Source organism: Chlorocebus sabaeus, chromosome X, assembly GCF_047675955.1.
Source record: "Chlorocebus sabaeus isolate Y175 chromosome X, mChlSab1.0.hap1, whole genome shotgun sequence".
Taxonomy (NCBI): Eukaryota; Metazoa; Chordata; class Mammalia; order Primates; family Cercopithecidae; genus Chlorocebus; species Chlorocebus sabaeus.
This window is the reverse complement of record NC_132933.1, coordinates 15,480,752-15,500,804: the sequence shown is the minus strand read 5'-3', so window position 1 is coordinate 15,500,804 and position 20,053 is coordinate 15,480,752. Positions and strand designations below refer to the sequence as shown.

At 37.8% G+C, this 20,053-nt stretch overlaps 1 pseudogene; it reads right to left on the bottom strand.

The window, feature by feature from the left end:
- Nucleotides 1-19,425, bottom strand: part of LOC140710903 (uncharacterized) — a 61,459-nt pseudogene extending 42,034 nt beyond the window's left edge.
- Between the last annotated feature and the right edge of the window lie 628 nt (nt 19,426-20,053).

The window sequence follows — 20,053 nt, the reverse complement described above, 5'->3', positions numbered from 1 at the left end:
GGGAACATTACATACTGGGGCCTGTCGTGGGATGGGGGGAGGGGGAGGGATAGCATTAGGAGATATACCTAATGTAAATGACGAGTTAATGGGTGCAGCACACCAACATGGCACATGGATACATATGTAACAAACCTGCACATTGTGCACAGGTACCCTAGAACTTAAAGTATAATAAAAAATAAAAATAAAATACAAAGAAAGTTAGAGAGGGGAAAAAGGGAGCAGAAGATGTAATGACAAAATAGTACATTTAGTTTGAAGTACAAGCTTAGAGATAAATGAAAACTGACTTAAGAAAGTAATGCTTAGTAGAATATGAACAGAAGGGCTGGGGGCACCATTTTCAGGAGACAAGACCCAAGGTGAAGGAGCAGACTGGTTCTCAGACTTTAATGGGTATAGAAATCACCTGAGTAGCCATCATGTCTGGGATGGACCTCAACTATTTGCAGTTCTAAAACTTTTCCAGGTGATGCTGATGCTGCTAATCATGGACCATCATTTAAGTATCAAGGAGTTAGTTGTCTGTCTAGGTTAACTTTCTCATTGTACAGTGAGATTTCCTTCATTATCAGCTATCCCTTCTGTCATTATACCAAACCTCAAGTGAAAGAATGTATTCAAACAGTTTTGTAATAGGTGTCTAGGGCAAGTGAAGCATCTGGGGTCCAAAGTGAACAGACCAGGCAAAAAAAACCTCTAACAGAAGGGGGCTACAACAGAACTCATTGCTCTAATTAGTTCCCAAATTATCTCTGCGTGCTAGACTCACCAGGAAAACTGTTAAAATTCCGGAGTCCAGGTCACCTAAGACTAACTAAATCACAATCTTTGAGGGTGGGAAATGGGCATCAGCATTTTTTAAGCTCTTCAGGTGATACTTATGTGCAAAATTGGGAACCACTGTTCTGGTGCCAGTACTGGCAATGAGACAGCCTAGTCAAGGATAGATGAAAGTTTTTATTACTTCTGCACGGTGATCCAAGAGGGTAGAGCCAAGAAGGTGGGTCTAAGGAAGCTCCTTTGGCTTAAAAGAAAGCATAAGTTCTCAGGCAGTTGTCAGAGAAATACTCCCACAGCCCTCTCTTGGATATTCTGATCTGAGATTTCTGGAAACATCAAGGCCTGATTTTGCCTTGTCAAATTTCTGAGCACTCTCTCAGACTATCTGTACTTTTAATTGTCCTTATTTCTCATACCATCTCCGTAACATTGAACACAAATATTTGGAACTGTAACAAGCCATTTATTAATATTACTTGGATAGGAAGGCACTCTTTAAAAAGTATCAGCACTAGTAAACACGAGGTAATTATTATATTCTCCTCACTTGCTTAAACAAAACGAAGTTTTTTTTTAAAAACCCACCTTTGTTGTCTACAGCATTGGCTCTCAAACTTGGCTGTAAATTGGGATGAACTGGGGAGTCATAAAAAGTATTGATCCATTGGTACCACCCTCCAGAGATTTTGATTTAATTGATATAAGATGCAGAATGGGCTTTGGGTTTTTGAAAAGATCCCAAGCTGATTCTAGTATTCAGCAAAGATGGAAAACAACTGGGTAAAGCAATAGTGTTTGTCTGTCTTGTGTTCCCCAGACTGAGAGCATCAACATCCCCTGAGAACTTGTTAGAAATGCAAAATCTGAAGCCTCATCCCAAGTCTACTGCATCAGGAATCTGGGGAAGCGGGTAGCAGTCTACTGTCTAACAAGCCCACCAGGTGATTCTAATGTATGCTCCAGTTTGAGAATCACTGGTTTACAATTGAGTGGGTAAATATGTGATATGGTTAGGCTTTGTGTCCCCATCCAAACCTTACCTTGAATTGTAATCCCCCGGTGTTGAGGGCAAGACCTAGTGGGAGGTGATTCGATCGTGGGGACGGTTTCTCCCATGCTGTTCTCACAACAGTGAGTGAGTTCTCATGAAATCTGATGGTTTTATAAGGGACTCTTCCCCCTTCACTTTATGCACATGCATGCCCTCTTCTCTTGCCTGCCACCATGTGAAGAAGGTCCTTGCTTCCTCTTCCACCATGATTGTGAGTTTCCTGAGGCCCTCAGCCATGTGGAACTGTGAGTCAATTAAATCCCTTCCCTTTATAAATTACCCAGTCTCAGGTATTTCTTCATAGCCGTCTGAGAATGGGCCAATACAACATGCATCTAAAAGCAAGCCTCTTAGCCTTCCTCAGCAATTTCAGTTTCTTAGAGATGGTAACTTTTTGAGTGTATTTAGTTGTTGACGTTTACGTGCCATAGTACATGAAATAAGTGTAGGAAATAAACATATACAATGCCTTCGCTGCTTTTTGCTACCATGCTTTCCCTTTTACAAAAAAAGAAAAAGTCTGCAGTGGGAAAGAAAATAACATTAAAAATTAGAGAAGGGAAGAAGGAAGCAGCAGAGGTAAAGGCTAAATAGAACATTTAATTTGAAGCACAAGCTCAGAGATAAATGAAAAGCGATTTGAGAACGTAGTGCTTTAAGATGGACAGAAGGGCTAAGGACAACCATAATGATTACATGATGCGAATGAGTTGGCATATGTGTCCCCAGGACTGTTCAGTTTTTACTAATCGGTGAGTCTTAGCCATTTCAACTATGTCACCTTTTGGGACCAGACCCTGGCCTGAACGAAGTTAAGAAATTGTGGAACTTATTTCCCAATTATCTGCTTCCTAACTCATGACATGACTTTTAGCAAATCTTTCAATGTGTTTGCGGTTTCCCTAAGTTTACATATGTAATGGGAATGAGTCTCTTCTATCCCTATAGTCTGCTCAGGGAAGTATCTCTCCGTAGTTCCCAGTGCTGCCCATCCTCCCCAGAGCTCTAGCTACAGTGCAAACAGGAGACAGACATACTGCTCTGTCAGAAGGCAGGGTTCTTTGGCTCCAAGTGCTGCTGGACCCAGAGAGAACCAGAATTTGGGGTAACAGAAACTTTGATTCTTCAGTGGTGGGGAGACTAGTCAAAGGAAGGACATGAATAGAGGCATCTTTATCTTTTGAGGAATCCTGTTTTTCCCCCACCCCAATATAGTGCTTTTTATCCTTAAAACTGTACCTCTGAGGATTAAAACATGTTTGGTGGCATTTACATGAAATACTTTTCACTGATGTAATTTTTCTGAGTCATAGGTAGGGAAAAACTCTATTAACATCTGGCTTGTTGTGGGCCTCTTCTAAGATAGTCTGTACAAATCAGGCAATAGAAACTTCTAGCCAGAATAGAATTTAGAGATTTCATTTTATGGACCAGAAAGTCGAGGCTTAAGGTCACCAGTTAGTTGAAGGCCAAGTTTTTAACCATGCCCTGTTCCAGATGCATCTAAGCCAAATACTGACATTTCTTTAAAAGTTAATTTTCTTTCAGTTTGTTCTTTACTTTTGAGCTAGTATATATATTTTTTATAATGTTCAAAACTGTGACAGGCATTTGGACAGCGCATTTTCCCGTCCTGAGGTTGGTGAATATGCCTGTCAACTAATAGCAATGGTGAGCCTCTGAAGGGGATTGCTGCAAGCCCCTCTATGACAGTGTGATGAAAAGTGTTTGTTACAACTGTAGGCATGCTATGTTAGCTTACGTTAGCTGTTTGAACTAAGTCTGTAGAACCTCAAATTCCAGGATGGTAGCCGCAGACCTCACATAAATTATTTTCCCATTTGAGTGGGGATATGTTTTCTGACTCTTGGCACATAGTAGTCTTCAGGATTGTAATCACAAAATCCCTTCCTCCTATGCTAGAGAAACACTTTTTGGAGCTCCTTTTATCATCAGTGGGAGGGGGTGTGTTGAAAGTCTTGTCTGTACGTGTTTTCTGTGCTAATCTGAGAGCTGGACTCAACCCCGGGACTTGGGTCACTTATGCACAGAGATCTCATTGTGAGGGGGGAGGAAAATGGCAGCTCCTCAGCTGCACTTTGAAATTTTGCATTAAAAAAAAAACCAGCAAGTATTCACAAGCCTCTTATTTAGTGAATGAATCCCTTTGTATTTACGTCCTTCACAATTCAGGGAACAAACAGGGTTTAGTTGCTAGAAAGTGAAAACTTGAAATTCATCAGAATGGGGGAAATAGTAGGCAATTTAAATGAACAGTGGAAATTGCTCCATCCTAATTCCTTGGTACCTGTTCCTAAGGGCATGTCAAGCAATCCTTTATTTTATAGTGTCTCCACTTCCAGTTTAGGGCATTATCCAAAATGGAGTAGCAAAAGGCTGAGCAGCATAAATCTGTATTCAGCTGGTGTTGTGCTCACCTGAAATTCGTAAACAAAAGAGCAGAACACTTACTGAGGTTTGCTAATTGACAGTTGCCAATAAATGGCCTACTTTCTGCCACGTACCTTCATCTTGCCCCTGCTCCACCCCTTTTACCTAACATTGGTGTTTACTTCTCAAGAATGAGCAGACTAGTGAGGAAGCATTTTAAAGATCCAACTCCATCAGAATAGATCTGAAACAAAATTTTGAATTGACATTATTTCAAAATGGAAATGGGATAAATTCATTCTTGGGTTCTCCCACTCATAAGGGTAGTTTCGAGAAACTCTTCAATATTAATTAGTAGGCTGTGAATCCAGTTCTATGCAATTATGATGAGCCAGTTTTGGGAGCATGAAAGAGCTAACTTATCATATTTTTGAATTATCCATCTAGAAGCCTGAATATTTTTATATTTCCATATTTCTCGAGTAGCACTTAATTTAATCTTAGCCCCATTGATTTCAATAAACCATTGTTGCGTCTCATAAGCAGCACAGCTTCTTCCTCTAACTCATCTCCCCGTGAAATTGGTTTAATGAAGCAGAAAGGTATGAAGCATTAGCAACAGTGGAATCCATGTGGTAGCACTTCATTTTTCAGAGGCACTCACATTTCCACCCTAATTTATAAAATCAGCACACAAATGATTTTTATCACGGCCATTACATCAGTATAAATTACTGCCTTTTCTATAACACGGCAGTTAGTCAAACTGTTGAAATGATATCTATTAGTCAAGGAACGGGGGTGGGGGAGAGGTTGGAAAGAGTTAGTGAAAATGAGGGCTGATGGTTGTCTTACAGAACTACTAACATTAATTTACCATAATGAACACCGATGGGGTATTTTGCAAATGTACAGATGAAAATTAAATTCACGAAGTGAAGCAAATAGGTCAATTTGTTCAGGACAAAGAAGGGAACCTTCAATAAACAAACGGTGCTATGTGGAGACAGGCAGCAATGCAATTAGTCAGGCACTCCTCCTGTCCGGTGGGCAGACCGCAGCCACCCTGGGCAGGAGCCATTGTTGTTCTCTCCCTCGTGGGTGTCTTCATTTATCTCATTGTAGGAACTGTCATCCTGGTTTTGTACCCCTCAGCTTCATGATGTCAAATCCATCCTGCCAGAGCCTCCTCGGAGAGTGCTACCCACTGGCATCCCTTCTTTTCACTATTGCCACCTAGGTTGCTTGCCAGAACCTACGTGTCCCCTCCCCGCCCCACTTTCAAGTTAGGCAAACCTCAGCCATCTGACCTCACTAATATGGGCCATGTGATTATTTGAGTGGGATTGAGTTGACGGGCTCCTTTGCTCTCACTGTGAACAACAGTTTACTAAGCAATTGATTAGCATGACAGTTTCTTTTGGAGAGAGGGTATGCATGGATAGATACAGGAAGAGTTTAACCTGCAGAGAATAGATTGTCCACATGCTTCAGAAGTGACATTTAAACATAAACAATGTGTGGACAAAGTGGAAGTCATTCTTGTCTATTGAGTGACATGGTCAGGCAATCCAATGGAGGATGGTATTTTCAAAGAAGCAGATCTTCAGCAGTTGTGATATAGATTTCAATGAAGTTTGGTATTCTGGTCAACATCACAGATATTTGTTTGTATGAAATGAGGTCAGTAGTCCACAGACCTACTAATCTTTTTTTTTTTTTTTTTTTTTGAGATGGAGTCTCGCTCTGTCGCCCAGGCTGGAGTGCAGTGGCTGGATCTGAGCTCACTGCAAGCTCCGCCTCCCGGGTTTACGCCATTCTCCTGCCTCAGCCTCCCGAGTAGCTGGGGCTACAGACGCCCGCCACCTCGCCCGGCTAGTTTTTTGTATTTTTTTTAGTAGAGACGGGGTTTCACCGTGTTAGTCAGGATGGTCTCGATCTCCTGACCTCGTGATCCGCCCGTCTCGGCCTCCCAAAGTGCTGGGATTACAGGCTTGAGCCACCGCGCCCGGCCAGACCTACTAATCTTAATCTTTGACAAACCAAAATGAGTGATATCTGGTATCAGGAGTACTATAATAGAATCTAAAAACTTTTTGCTTTGGTTTTAAGATAATCATCATTTGAGTTTATGTGTTTTTATTGCCTGTCCTCATCTAATTAGGAAGATGGTCTCTTCTTTAAATGATGACTTTAGAGATATAACTCTTTCCTTAATTCCTTAAGTACTCTTTACTCCTAACCAATGGGGAAAATACTACGTTCTGTCAGTGATTTCAGACCAGGCTAGAAAAACTTTTTCTGTAAAAAACGGCCAGCAATAAATATTTTTGGCTCTGTAGGCCATACAGTGTCTGACTTAACCCACCTATTGTTACACAAAAGCAATCACAGGCAATGCATAAAAACCATGTGGTTCTGTTCCAATAAAACTATATTTATAAAAATTGGTGGTAGCCCCGTTTCGGCCTATAGGCCATAGTTTGCTGACCCTGGTTTTGGAGCATAAGAAACTTTTATGGTATTAGGAAAATAAACACAAACCAAAGATAAAACCGCAAAGCATGGTCATGAAGCTTCATCAAGCTACACTTGCAGGGAGGTTCCCTTTGCTTAGTTACCCCTCCCCTTTCTTAGGAAGCACAGTTTCCAATTCACAGCTAAACTTCAGTGTTATGTAAAACCTTTGGAGCTGCACGTATGCACCTAGCTTTCTTCTTCTAGTCTTCATACATTTTTATGCTGTCATCTTTTTAAATCTTGAGTTTTTAATTGTAACTTTTAAATTTTCCTTGTAGATACGGGAGTCTCACTATGTTGCCCAAGCTGATCTTGAACTCCTGGGCTTAAGCGATCCTCCTGCCTCAGCCTTCGAAAGTGCTGGGATTACAGGTGTGAACCACTGAGACTGGCCGAGCTTTTAATTTTTGATTTATGGTCTTCTACAGTATTGTCTTTTGCTCCTGGACTTTATGGAGGGTGTGCCCTTTCTGATTGGTTCTTCAGGCCTGACTCTTGAGTTCAAATAAAACCCATCTCTTGGCAGTTCTCTTTTTCCCATAGCTCAGATTTCCCTTGCCCCAAAATAAGGTATTCGTTCAACTCAGTTCTTTCCTAAGATTCAACCCTGTTCAACCCCTTAGATGTTCTTTCTTGCATCTCTTGCTTTGTTTAACTTAGCATCCTTCTTAGCCCTGAAGAATTATATACAGGTGAGTCTAGTATCACAAAATGTGCTATACAGGGCTCCATGCTCCAAAGAGCCCTAGCAAGTGATACATGAGTGACACGTGTGCATACCTGTTCTCTGTCTCTTGCTTTCTTTTCACAATGCACATGCATACATACATACATATACACATTTTTGAAATATTTACTATCTGCTAAGCATTCTCGTATTTTACATACATTAGCTCACTTAGTTACTATAAACACTCTGTTAAGGCATGTTTTATATTATTAATATTATTTTTATCAACCTCATCATTATTTTCATCATCTCTATTTTACAGATGAGAAAATGGAGACCCAGAGCAATTTAACCTTCCCAAGGTCACACAGTGAGAAAGTAACACAGCCCAGATTTACATTCAGGTTGGCCTGAACCAGAGCTTCTGATCTCATTATCATGACAACAGAATGAGAGTGGTCAGTGCTCTGCTGCTACAGTTTCCCCAGAGATGCTCATAAGAGAAATGCAAATCAAAACCATAATGAGATACTACTTTATATACACTAGGATTATTATAATTTTAAAAAGCAGATAAGTGTTTGCTAGGATGTGGAGAAATTGGAACCCTTATATATTGCTGATGGAAATGTAAAATATTACAAACACTGTGGGAAACCTTACCTCAGAAGATTAAACCTACCATATAATCCAGCAATTCCATTCTGGGTATATACCCCAAAGAAATGAAGGCATATGCTTATATAAAAATTTGTATTCAAATGTTTATAGCAGAATTATTCATAATAGCTAGAGAATAAATAGCCCAAATGTCCATTAACTAATGAGTGGATAAATAACATGTATTATATCCACATAATGGAATATTGTTTGGCAATTAATGAATCTTGAAAACATTACGCTAAGTAAAAGAGGCTAGTCATAGGCCAAACATGGTGGCTTACAGCTGTAATCTCAGTATTTTGGGAGGCTGAGGCAGGAGGATTGAGTAACAGGGACTTGACTGCTAGATGTTTGAGCCCTCTTCCTGTCTTCCTGTGTTATCTCTATGTTGTTGTCACTCTGTCTTCTGATGCTACATAAATAAGTCTACAGGCCTTAGAGAAGCCTCTCCTAATTCTTGATCCAGGCCTCTAGTGTCATGTAGACAGCATGGACTACAGTTATACAAACCTGATTCAATATCTGGTTCTGACCCTTACTAGCTATGTAATGCTGGAAAGGTTACTTAACCTCTCCAAGATTCAGTTTCTTCATTTTTAAAAGAAGGGACAATAATAGAAACTACCTCACATAGTTGTTATGAGGAAAGAAAGAAATGATGAACATAAAGCTCTTGGACCAATGTCTGGCACAAAGTATTTGCTATATACATCTTGGCTATCTTGGATGCTGTCTGTATTCTATTTCCCTACCTACTTCAATCACCACTGCTTCCCATCCACCCCACACAATTTTCTTCAATCGCATGCCATCAACTATGATGAATTTATCATCTATTTTGGCTTCTGAGGGACATCCTGAACATTATACTCTGGGTGACCCATATAGCCATTCACTTAAGCCATCATTCACTCAATATTATCATATATTAAATAACATTTTTATTCAGATAGAAGCAAACATAATAAAATTCATCAATTTAAAGTGTACAATTTTATGGTTTTTAGTATATTTACAAACTTTTTGTATTCATCTGCTCAGGCTACCATAATAAAATACCATAGACCAGGTGGCTTAAACCATAGAAACTCATCTCACAGATTTGGAGGCTAAGTCTAAGATCAAGGTGCCAGATCATTTGGCTCCTGGTCAGGGCTCTGTTCCTGGTTTGTAGACGGCTGCCTTCTTGTGTCCTCTCACTGGATCTGCTGGTACCTTGGTCTTGGACTTCCCAGCTTCCAGAACTGTGAGAGACAAATGTTTATTGTTTAAGCCACCCAGTCTATGGTGACTTCTTACAGCAGCCTGAATTGACTATGACACTAGTCATTAGGAAAATGCAAATTAAAACCACTGCAACATTATTGCATACCTGTCAGAAAGACTAAAATGAAAAATAACGACAATACCAAATGCTAATGAGGATGAAGAGAACCTATCTGTCTCATACATTGATGGTAGGAATCTGAAATGGTATAGATTCTCTTTAAAGTTGTTTTGCCAAGCCAATTATTTTGCCATGCCAATATAATCACGACCGGCTTTGCCCCCCACACCTGCCCGAGATGGAGCACACAGACCAGGGTCCTGTGGATTGCCATACCTATTCCACCACCTTGGGCACCTAAGCACTATTGCTGGGGGCCTGAAGTTGGACCTAAATTCCTGGACACCACAACTTCATTTGGTGCCTACCTACAAGCACCACCTATGGGCCTGGAGCCTGGCCTGCCCAGACAATCACGACCATCTCCAAGATCAATGCACACTCCTTGGGATTCAAAGAATCATTCTACCACTACTATTGCCATTGTCCATGCCACATTGGCTGCCTGTGGTCCCAATAACCCACCCACCCACCAGATACAGTGTTTTCACTACTGGCATCCAAGCAAATCACCTGGAGGCTCAAGAATTGTCATGCCTATAACTGCCAACACAGGTGCCAGTGTATACCACCCTGGGGCATATAATAAATATAAAAGTGCCCAGCTCACTGCTTCCACCACTGACTCCTGGAGACTGGTCTACCTGGCATCCCAGTGCCAGCACAACCTCACCATAGCCAATACTAATAACTTTACCCTAACCTACCAAGTAAATCACAGATGCCATCAATGCTGTTTACAGGCAAAGAAATCGTAGAGACTGTACAACTACATGAACTGAGAATCAAAGACAAGGTACCCTACCCAACCAGCACCATAGATATATCTTCAGGAAAAAGTTATTCCCTATGAAGATAAATTCAAAATAGGAAGAAGCAATTGCTATACCAGATGTGCAGATATCAAGGTAATGACATAAGAAACATGTAAAAGCAAGGAAATATGCCACCTCCAAAGGAACACAATAATTCTCCAGCAATAGATCATACGCAAAAATCCTAGATAAATAATTCAAAATGTTAATTTTAAAGAAGCTCAGTGAAATACAAAATAATAATGAAAAAACAATACAAAGAAATCAGAGAAACAATTAAGGATATGAATGAGAAATTTACCAAAGTGATAGATATTTTTTAAAAGAACCAAATAGAAATTCTGAAACTGAAGAATTCATTGAAGAAGATACAAAGTACATTTGAAATCTTCAAAAAAGACTAGAACAGGTGAAAGAAAGAATTTATGCAGGCAAAGAAAGGTCTTTTGAAATAACGTAGTTAGATAAACTTATTTTAAAAAGAATAAAAAATAATGAACAAAGCCTCCCTAACATTTGGGACAATATGAGGGGACTGACTATTCAAATTATCAGTATTCTCAAGGGTGAAGAGACAAAGAAAGGATTAGGAAACCTATTTAATGAAATATTAGACTAAAACTTCCCAGGTGTAGCAAGAGATTTAGACATAGATTTAGACATTCAGATACAGAAGGCTCAGCAATCCCTAAGCAGATACACTGCAAAAACTTCTGCATGACACATTATATTCAGAATGCCTAAAATCAAAGATAAAAACTGCAAGAGAAAAGCATCTAGTCTCTGTAAGGGAAATCCCATCAAATTAACCGTGGATTACTCAGCAGAAACTTTACAGAGCAGATGAGAATGGGATGCTATCTTCAAAGTGAGGAAAGAAAAAAACTGTCACCCTGAATACTATATTGAGAAAAATTATCCTTTATAAATAAAGGCAAAATAAAATCTTTCCCAGACAAGCACATACTGAGGGAATTTGTTACCTCTAGACTAATCCTACAAGAAATGCTCAAAGGGATCCTAAACCTAGAAGTGAAAGGATGACATTTACCATCATTAAAACACAAGAAAGTTTAATACTCGCTGGTAAGGAAATCACACAAAGGAGACAGAGGGAGTCAAAAGGTATAGAAAATATACCCTATAGAAATCCAACAATGATTATTAATAGGAGAACAAGAAGAAAAAACAAATAATATGTAAAACAAACAGAAAACAATTAACATTATGATGGAAACAAAACCTCACCTGTCAATAATAACCTTGAATGTAAATGGATTTTCTCCAAATAAAAGACATAGAATGGCTGAATGGATTAAAAATGTAACAAAACTATATGCTGCTTACAAGAAACTTACAAGTAAAGACACATATTAACTAAAAGGAAAGTTTGGAGAAATATATTCCATGCAAGTAAAAACCAAAAGCAAGCAGGAGTAGCTATACTTGGATAAAACAGACTTTATGCCAAGAACAATTTAAAAAAAGACAAAGAACATCATTATATAAAGGGATCAATTCGGCAAGATAATATAATTCTAAATACTTATGCACCCAACACTGGAGCACCCCAATTCATAAAGCAAATATTACTAGATCTAAACAGAGAAATTACCTGCAATACAATAATAGTGGGGGATTTCAACACCCTGCTCTCAGCATTAGACAGATTATCTAACCAGAAAATCAACAAAGAAACACTGGATTTAAAATGAACTTTAGATGAAATGGAACTAACAGACATTTACAGAATATTCTATCCAACAACTGCAAAATATATATTCTCTTCATCAGCATATGAAGCATTCTCCAGGGTAGACCATAAGTATTCCACAAAATGAGTCTCAACAAATTGTAAAAGTCAAAAATCTTTCAAGTATCTTTGCAGACTGCAATGGAAAAAAGCTATAAATCAATACAAAGAAGAATTTTGTAAACTATACAAATACATAGAAATTAAACAACATGCTCCTGAATGACCTTTTGGTCAATGAATAAATTAAGATGGAAATTTTAAAAAAGTTTATTGAAGTCAATGATAATTGAAACAACATACAAAAAAACTATAGGATACAGCAAAAGCAGTGCTAAGAGGAAAGTTTATAGCAATAAATGCCTACATCAAAAAAGTAGAAATATTACAAATTACTAATCTAATGATTTGCATCAAGGAACTAGAAAAGCAATGACAAACCAAACAGCAAAGTAGCAAAAAAACAAAAACAAAAACAAACAAACAAACAAAAAAACCCCAAATCAGGGTAGAACTAAATGAAATAGAGACTAAGTGTATCTCATAAATTTGTAAAAATAAGAAACGTAATTTTGCAACTTCTTGCAAAACAAAACCATACGACCCACAGCCTGACTCTTGAGGATTTATCCCAGAGAAATGAAAACTTACGTTAACACAAATGCCTCTACACAAAAGTTTATTGCAGCTGTATAGTAGCAAAAATTGGGGAAATACCCAGATATCCTTCAATGGGTGAATAAACAGTCTTTAGTATATTCATACCATGAAATACTATTCAGCCATAAAAAACAATAAACTGTCAATATATGAAACAACTTGCATGATTCTCCAGGGACTTACAATTTTGTACTTAAAAGTAAAAAAAACAAAACACCTTTTCCAAAAGGCTACATGCAGAATGATTCTATTTGTATAACATGCATGATATGATAAAGTTTTAAAAATGGACAGATTAGTGGTTGCATCAGTAGGAAAAGATAAACCAACAGAAACTTTTCCTGAGGAAGCTAAACTTTCTAGACAAAATCTTTAAATCAACTGTCTTAAAAATACTTGAAGATCCAATGGAAGCCATGGAAAAAGAACTAAAGGAAACCAAAACAGTGTGTCACCAAATAGAGAATTATCATAAAAAGTTAATAATTATTTTAAAATGTAATAGAAAAATTTGAGCTGAAAAATATAATAACTGAAATGAAAACTGTAGTAGAGAGGTTGCACAGTAGATTTGGTTATGGTGAAAAAATAATTATCAAACTTGAAAATAGCTCAGTTGAGATTATTCAGTCCAAGAAACAGAAAAAAAAATTTAAAGAAAAATGAACAAGCTAGGAGACCTGTGGAATACCTTCAAGCAAATGAATGTGCTGTTAGTGGGTATCTCAGAGGGAGAAAAGAGAGATTAAGGAGGCCGAAAAAGTATTTGAAGGATTAGTGGCTGAAAAGTACCCTCATTTGATAAAGATTTGCATCTATACCTCCAAAAAACTAAATGAACCGCTATTATAAACTCAAAGAGGTCCTCACTGAAAAAACGTTATTGTTAAATTGTTGAAGTCAGGGCAAGAGAAAATCTTAAAATCAGCAAAAGAAAAGCAACTCATTACATATATGAGAAACAAAAAGATTAACAGCCACTTTCATCTCAGAAACCATGCAGGTCAGAAAGCACTGTGATTACATATTTAAAGTGCTATAAAAGCTATAAACTAAAATTTTTATATCGGTCAAATTATTCTTCACAAATAAAGGAGAAATTAAGGCATTTCCAGATAAAAGCTGAAGAATTCTGTCCCTAGTAGACCTGCCCTACAAAAAATGCAAAAAGGGAGTCTTCCAGGCTGAAATGAGAGGACATTAGACAATAAAGCCAAACAAAGAAATAAAGAAGAACACTAAAGATAGCTACATAAATAAATGGGAAAGAAAAGTATCGCACATTTTGTTTTAAATCCTCCTTTTTCCCTATATGATTTTAAAGGCAAATATATAAAACAATAATTATAAATCTTTGTTAAGGGAGATACAAAGTGTGAAGATGTAATTTGTGACAATAACAACATGTAGGGTAGACAGAGCTATAAAGCAGCAGAATTTTACATACTGTTGAAAGAGGGAAAAACTGATATAATTGAAGAGAACAAGACAGTTGTCCAATAATAGTTGGAAACTTCAATATCCCACTTTAAGTCCTGGATAGGACTAGAAGACTGAAGATGAATAAGAAAACAGGGGAATTGAACAAAACTATGAACTTATTAGGCTATATATATATATATATATATGAATTCACTCAACAATGGGAAAATATATGTTCTTCTGAAGTATACATGAAACATTCTCCAGGATAGACTGCATGTTAGGACACAAAAAATGTTTCACTAAATTAAAAATGTTTTAAATCATACAAAGAATCTTCTCTAACCACAATGGAAGCAAACAATAACAGAAGGAAAGTAAGAAAGTAAAATACATGTGAAAATTGAAAAACACAATCATAAAATTGGATTGAAGAAGAAATTACAAGTAAAATTAGAAAATACATTGAGATTAATGTAAAGAAATCACAGCAATCGACATGTATGAGATACAACAAAATTAGTGCCTGGAGGGAAATTTATGGCTGAAAGTGCTTGGATTTAATAAGGAGAATGATCCCAAGTTAATAACCTAACATTATATGTTAAGAAACTAGAAAAAGAAGAGCAAGCTAAACCAAAAGGTACAAGAAGGAGGGAAATAATAAATATTAGAGTAGAGAAAATAAAAATAGAGAATAGAGAAATAATAGGGATGATTATAATATTCTTCTTTCATTCTGTTAATATATTGTATCATGTTGATTGATTCATACAGATTCAAACATCCTTGTATCATTGGGATAAATTCTACTTGGTCATGATGTATAATCCTATAAATGTGCTGTTGAATTTTGTTTTTTAGTATTTTATTAAAGATTTTTGCATTCATGTTTATCAGGAATATTGTCTTGTAGTTTCATTTCTTGTAGTGCTATTGCCTAGTTTTCATATCAGGGTAATGCTGGCCTCATAAAATGCATATGAAAGTGTTCCTTCTTCTGTTTGTTGAAAGAGTTCAAGAAGAATTGGTATTCATTCCTCTGCTTTTTTCTGGGTAGACTGACTAAGAAAAAAAGAAGGCTCAAATTAACAAAATCATAAATAAAAGTGGCATTATTACTATCTATACATTACAGAAATAAAAAGGATTACATTTCCTATATTATTTTAAAGATGAATATATAAAACAATAATTATAAATATTTATACTTATAGATTATAACTGTTTATAGATAATACTGGAAGCAGAAAATGGAACAGGAGGGAACACTTTCTAACTCATTCTATGAGGCCTGCATTACCATATAGATGCAAATATTCTCAACAAAATACTAACAAACTGAATACAGCAGCATATTAAGAAAATATACATCACAACCAAGTAGGATCTTTCCTAAGAATCCAAGTGTATTTCAACGTATGAAAGCCAATCAAACTAATACATCACATTAACAGAACAAAAAATTACATAATTATCAATTAACCCAGAAAAGGCATTTCACAAAAACCAACACCTTATCATAATAAAAACCCTCAACAAACTGTAGAAATAGAGGCAACTTCCTCAACATGATAAGGCCATATGTGAAAAACTCACAGCTAAGGTAATACTCGATATCATAAGACTAAAAGCTTTTCCTCTGAGATCAGGAATAAAACCAGGATGTCCACTGTCACCACTTCTGTTCAACATGGTATTGGAAGTTCTATCCAGGACAATTAGACAAAAATGTAGTCCAAATTGGAAATTAAGAAATTTGCAGATGATATAATCTTCTGCATTAAAATCCTAAGAATCCACAAAAAAGTTAGAGCTAATAAATGAATTCAGCAAAATTGTAAAATACAATATCAATATGTACAAATCTGTTCTATTTCTATACACTAGGAATTAACAATTTGAAATAAAATTATGAAAACAATTCCTTGTACAATAGAAAATAAAAGTAAAAAATTTGTAAAGTAAAATTTCAGGATACAAAATTAATGTACAAAAATATGTAGCATTTCCATACACCAATAATGTTCAAGCTGAGAGCCAAATCAAGAATGCAATCCTATTTACAATAGCCACAGAAAAAAATACTTAGGAATACATCTAACAAAGGAGGTGAAAGATCTTTTCAAGGAGGACTATAAAACACTGCTGAAAGAAATTATAGATGACACAAATGAAAAACCATTCCTTGCTCATAGATTGGAAGAATCAATGTCATTCAAATGACCATACTGCCCAAAGCAATCTACAGATTCAACGTTATTCTTATGAAACTACCGACATCATTTTCCACAAAATTAGGAAAAAACAAATCTAAAATTTATATGGAACCAAAAAAGAGCCTGAGTAGCCAAAGCTATCCTAAGCAATAAGATCAAAGCCAGAATCACCACATTACTTAACATTAAACTGTACTATAAGGCTACAGTAACCAAAACAGCATGTACTGATACAAAAACAAACATAGATAAATTAGTTAGAATAGGGAACCCAGAAACAAATCTGTACATCTACAGTGAACTCACTTTTGGCAAAGGCTCCAAAAACATACACTGGGGAAAGAACAGTCTTTTCAATAAATGGTGTTGGGATAGCTAGCTATCCTGATGCAGAAGAATGAAACTGAACCCATACCTGTCACTGTATACAAACAATAACTCATGATATATTAAAGATTTTAAATTTAAGACGTCAAACTATAAGAATCCTAGAAGAAAACCTAGGAAACATCATTCTGGACATAGGCTTTGGAAAAGAATGTATGACTAAGTCCTGAAAAGCAATTGCAACAACAAAAAAAAATTGACACGTGGGACCTAACTAAACCAAAGAGCTTCTACTCAGCAAAAGAAACTATCAATAGAGTATACATAAATGCACAAAATGGGAGAAAATATTTGCAAACTATGTATCCAACAAAAATAATAATAATAATAACCATATTAAAAATGGGCAAAAGGCATGAACAGACACTTATCCACAGGAGACATACAAGTGGCCAACAAACACGAAAAAATAGTCAACATCACTGATCATCAGAGAAATACAAATAAAAACTATAATGAGGTATCATCTCATCCCAATCAGAACCCCTATTATTAAAAAGTCAAAAACCAACAGATGCTGGTGAGGCTGTGGAGCAAAGGGAATACTTATACACTTTCAGGGAAACGTAAATTAGTTCAGCCATTGTGGAAAACAGTTTGGAGACTTCTCAAAGAACTTAGAACTACTATGCGACTCAGCAATCCCATTACTGGGTATATATCCAAGAGAAAATAAATTGTTCTACCAAAAAGACACATGTACTCATATGTTCATCACAGCACTATTCACAATAGAAAAGACATGGAATCAACCTAGGTGCCCAAAGGTGACAATAAGAGACACTGGGGACTACTAGAAGGGGGAGGGAGGGAGGGGGTAAGAGTTGAGAAACTAAGTATTGGGTACTATGCTCTTGGACTGGTAGACTTACTATTGTTAAAATGGCAAAGCTACCCAAGTTAATCAAATTCATTGCAATTGCTACAAAAGTCCTTTTATAATCTTTTTTTTGCAGAAATGGAAGAGCAGATTCTAAAACTCATGCAGAAAGTCAAGGGACTTCAAGTAGCCAAGACCATATTGAAAAAGAAAAATAATGTTGAATGATTCACATTTCCCAATTTGAAAACTTACTGCAAAGCTACGGAAATCAAAACAGTGTGCTACTGGCAAATGGATAGACACACAGATCAATGAAATAGCACTGAAAGTCCAGAAATAATCATGTACATATATATCTCCAGTTAATTTTAAACAAGGGTTTTAAGACCATTCAATTAGGAAAGAATGATCTTTTCAATAAATGGTACCTGGACAACTGGATATTCACATGCAAAAGATTGAAGTTGGATCCCACTATGTACAAAAATTAACTCAAAATGGGTGAAAGACATATATGTAAGAACTAATAATATAAAACTCTTAGAAGAAAACACAGAGGTAAATCTTCATGACCTTGGATTTGGCAATGGGTTCTTAGATATGTCACCAAAACATAAGCAACAAAATTAAAAAGTAGATAAGCTAGAATTCATCAAAATTCACAGCTTTTGCGATTCAAAAGTTACTGTCAAGACAGTCAAAAAACAACCTACAGAATGGAAGAAAATATTTGTGAATCATATATCTATTAAGGGTTTAGTAAACCATAATTGATAATGACCTCTTACAAATCAACAATGAAAAACAAGGACAGGCAAGCAGAGCAAGATGGCAGAATAGAAGGCTCCATGGATCATTCACCCTGCAAGTACACCAACTTAATACTTACATACACAGGAAAAAACACCTTCATAAGAACAAAAATTAGGGGAACCCTTATAGGACCTGATGTTAACTTTGTATCACTGAAAGAGGCACTAAAGAAATAGAAAAAATAGTCATGAATCACCAACAATACCCCCCACCCCAAGAGTGGCAGCCTGGTAGGGACACATCTCTAGGTACTAGGGGAAAGAGAGCACAGAAATCGTGAGGCATTGAGCTCAGTGCTGTCTTGTTCGAGCAGAAAGGAAAATCTGACCAAACTTAGATGACATCTACCCATGGAGGGAGCTTTTAAACCAGCCCTAGCCAGAGGGGAATCTCCATTCCCAGTGCCCCAGTGGTAGGAACTTGAGTTTTCCACAAACCTTGCCACTGAGGGCCAAAGGGCTCTGGGTCTCTAAGTAAACTTGAAAGGCAGTCCAGGCCACAGGGACTGTGACTCCTAGGTGAGTCCCGGTGCTAAACTGGGCCCAGAGACAATGGACTGGGGGTGTGGGGCACACAACCTATTGAGACACCAGCCGGGGTGGCTATGAGAGTGTTATCATCGCCCTTCCCTAACCCCAGGCTGCATAGCTTGTGGCTCCAAAGGAGACCCCTTCCTTCCAAATAATGAGAGGAGATGAAAGAGAGGGGAGGACTTTATCTTGCATTTTAGATACTAGCTCAGCACAGCAGGATAGGGCAGCAGTCAGAGTCATGAGGCCCCCGTTCCAGGCCCTGCCTCTGGGATGACATTTCTAGACACACTGTGGGTCACAAGGGAACCCACTGCCTTGAAGGGAAGAACCCAATCCTGGCAGCATTTATCACCTGCTATTTGAAGGGCCATTGGTCCCTGAATAACCAACAGCAGTACCAAGGTACTGTGTCGAGGGCCTTAGGTAAGCATCTGAGACTTGCTGGTTTTAGATACCACATGGCTACAGGGAGATAAGACATGTAGTGGGCTCTTGGGGTCCCTGATTCCAAGCCTTGACTCTTGCACGGCATTTCTGGACCTGCCCTGGGCCAGAAGGGAGCTCACTGTCCTGAAGGGTGAGTCCTAGGCCAGGCAGCATTTACCAGAAGCTGACTTAAAAGCCCTTTGGCCTTAAGGGAACATCAGTGGTAGTCTGGCAGTACCCCATGTGGCCTGTGGTGGCTATGGGGTGAGGCTCCTCTGCCTTTGGAAAGGAGAAGGAAGAGTGAGAAGGATTGTGTCTTATGGTTTGAGTGCCAGCTCAGCTACAGTACAACAGAACACCAGGTAGACTTCTAAGGTTTTTGACTAGTCCATGACTCCCAGATAGCACCTCTGGACCCACCCAGGGCCTGAGGAAGCTTGCCACCCTGAAGGGAGAGACACAGAACTGGCTGGCTCTGCCACCTGCTGATTGCCTAGCCCCAGGGCCTTGACTGAACATAAGCCATATTCAGGGAGTGGTTACAGCAGGCCTTGGGTAAGACCCAGTACTGTGCTGACTTCAGGTCTGACCCAGTGCGGTCCTAGCAGTGGTGGCCATGGTGGTGGCATGTCCACTCCACCTCCAACTTTAAGTGGCTCAGAATAGAGAGAGAGACTCCATTTCTTTGAGACAAAGAAAGGTAAGAGGACAAGAGTCTCTTGCTGGTAATCCAG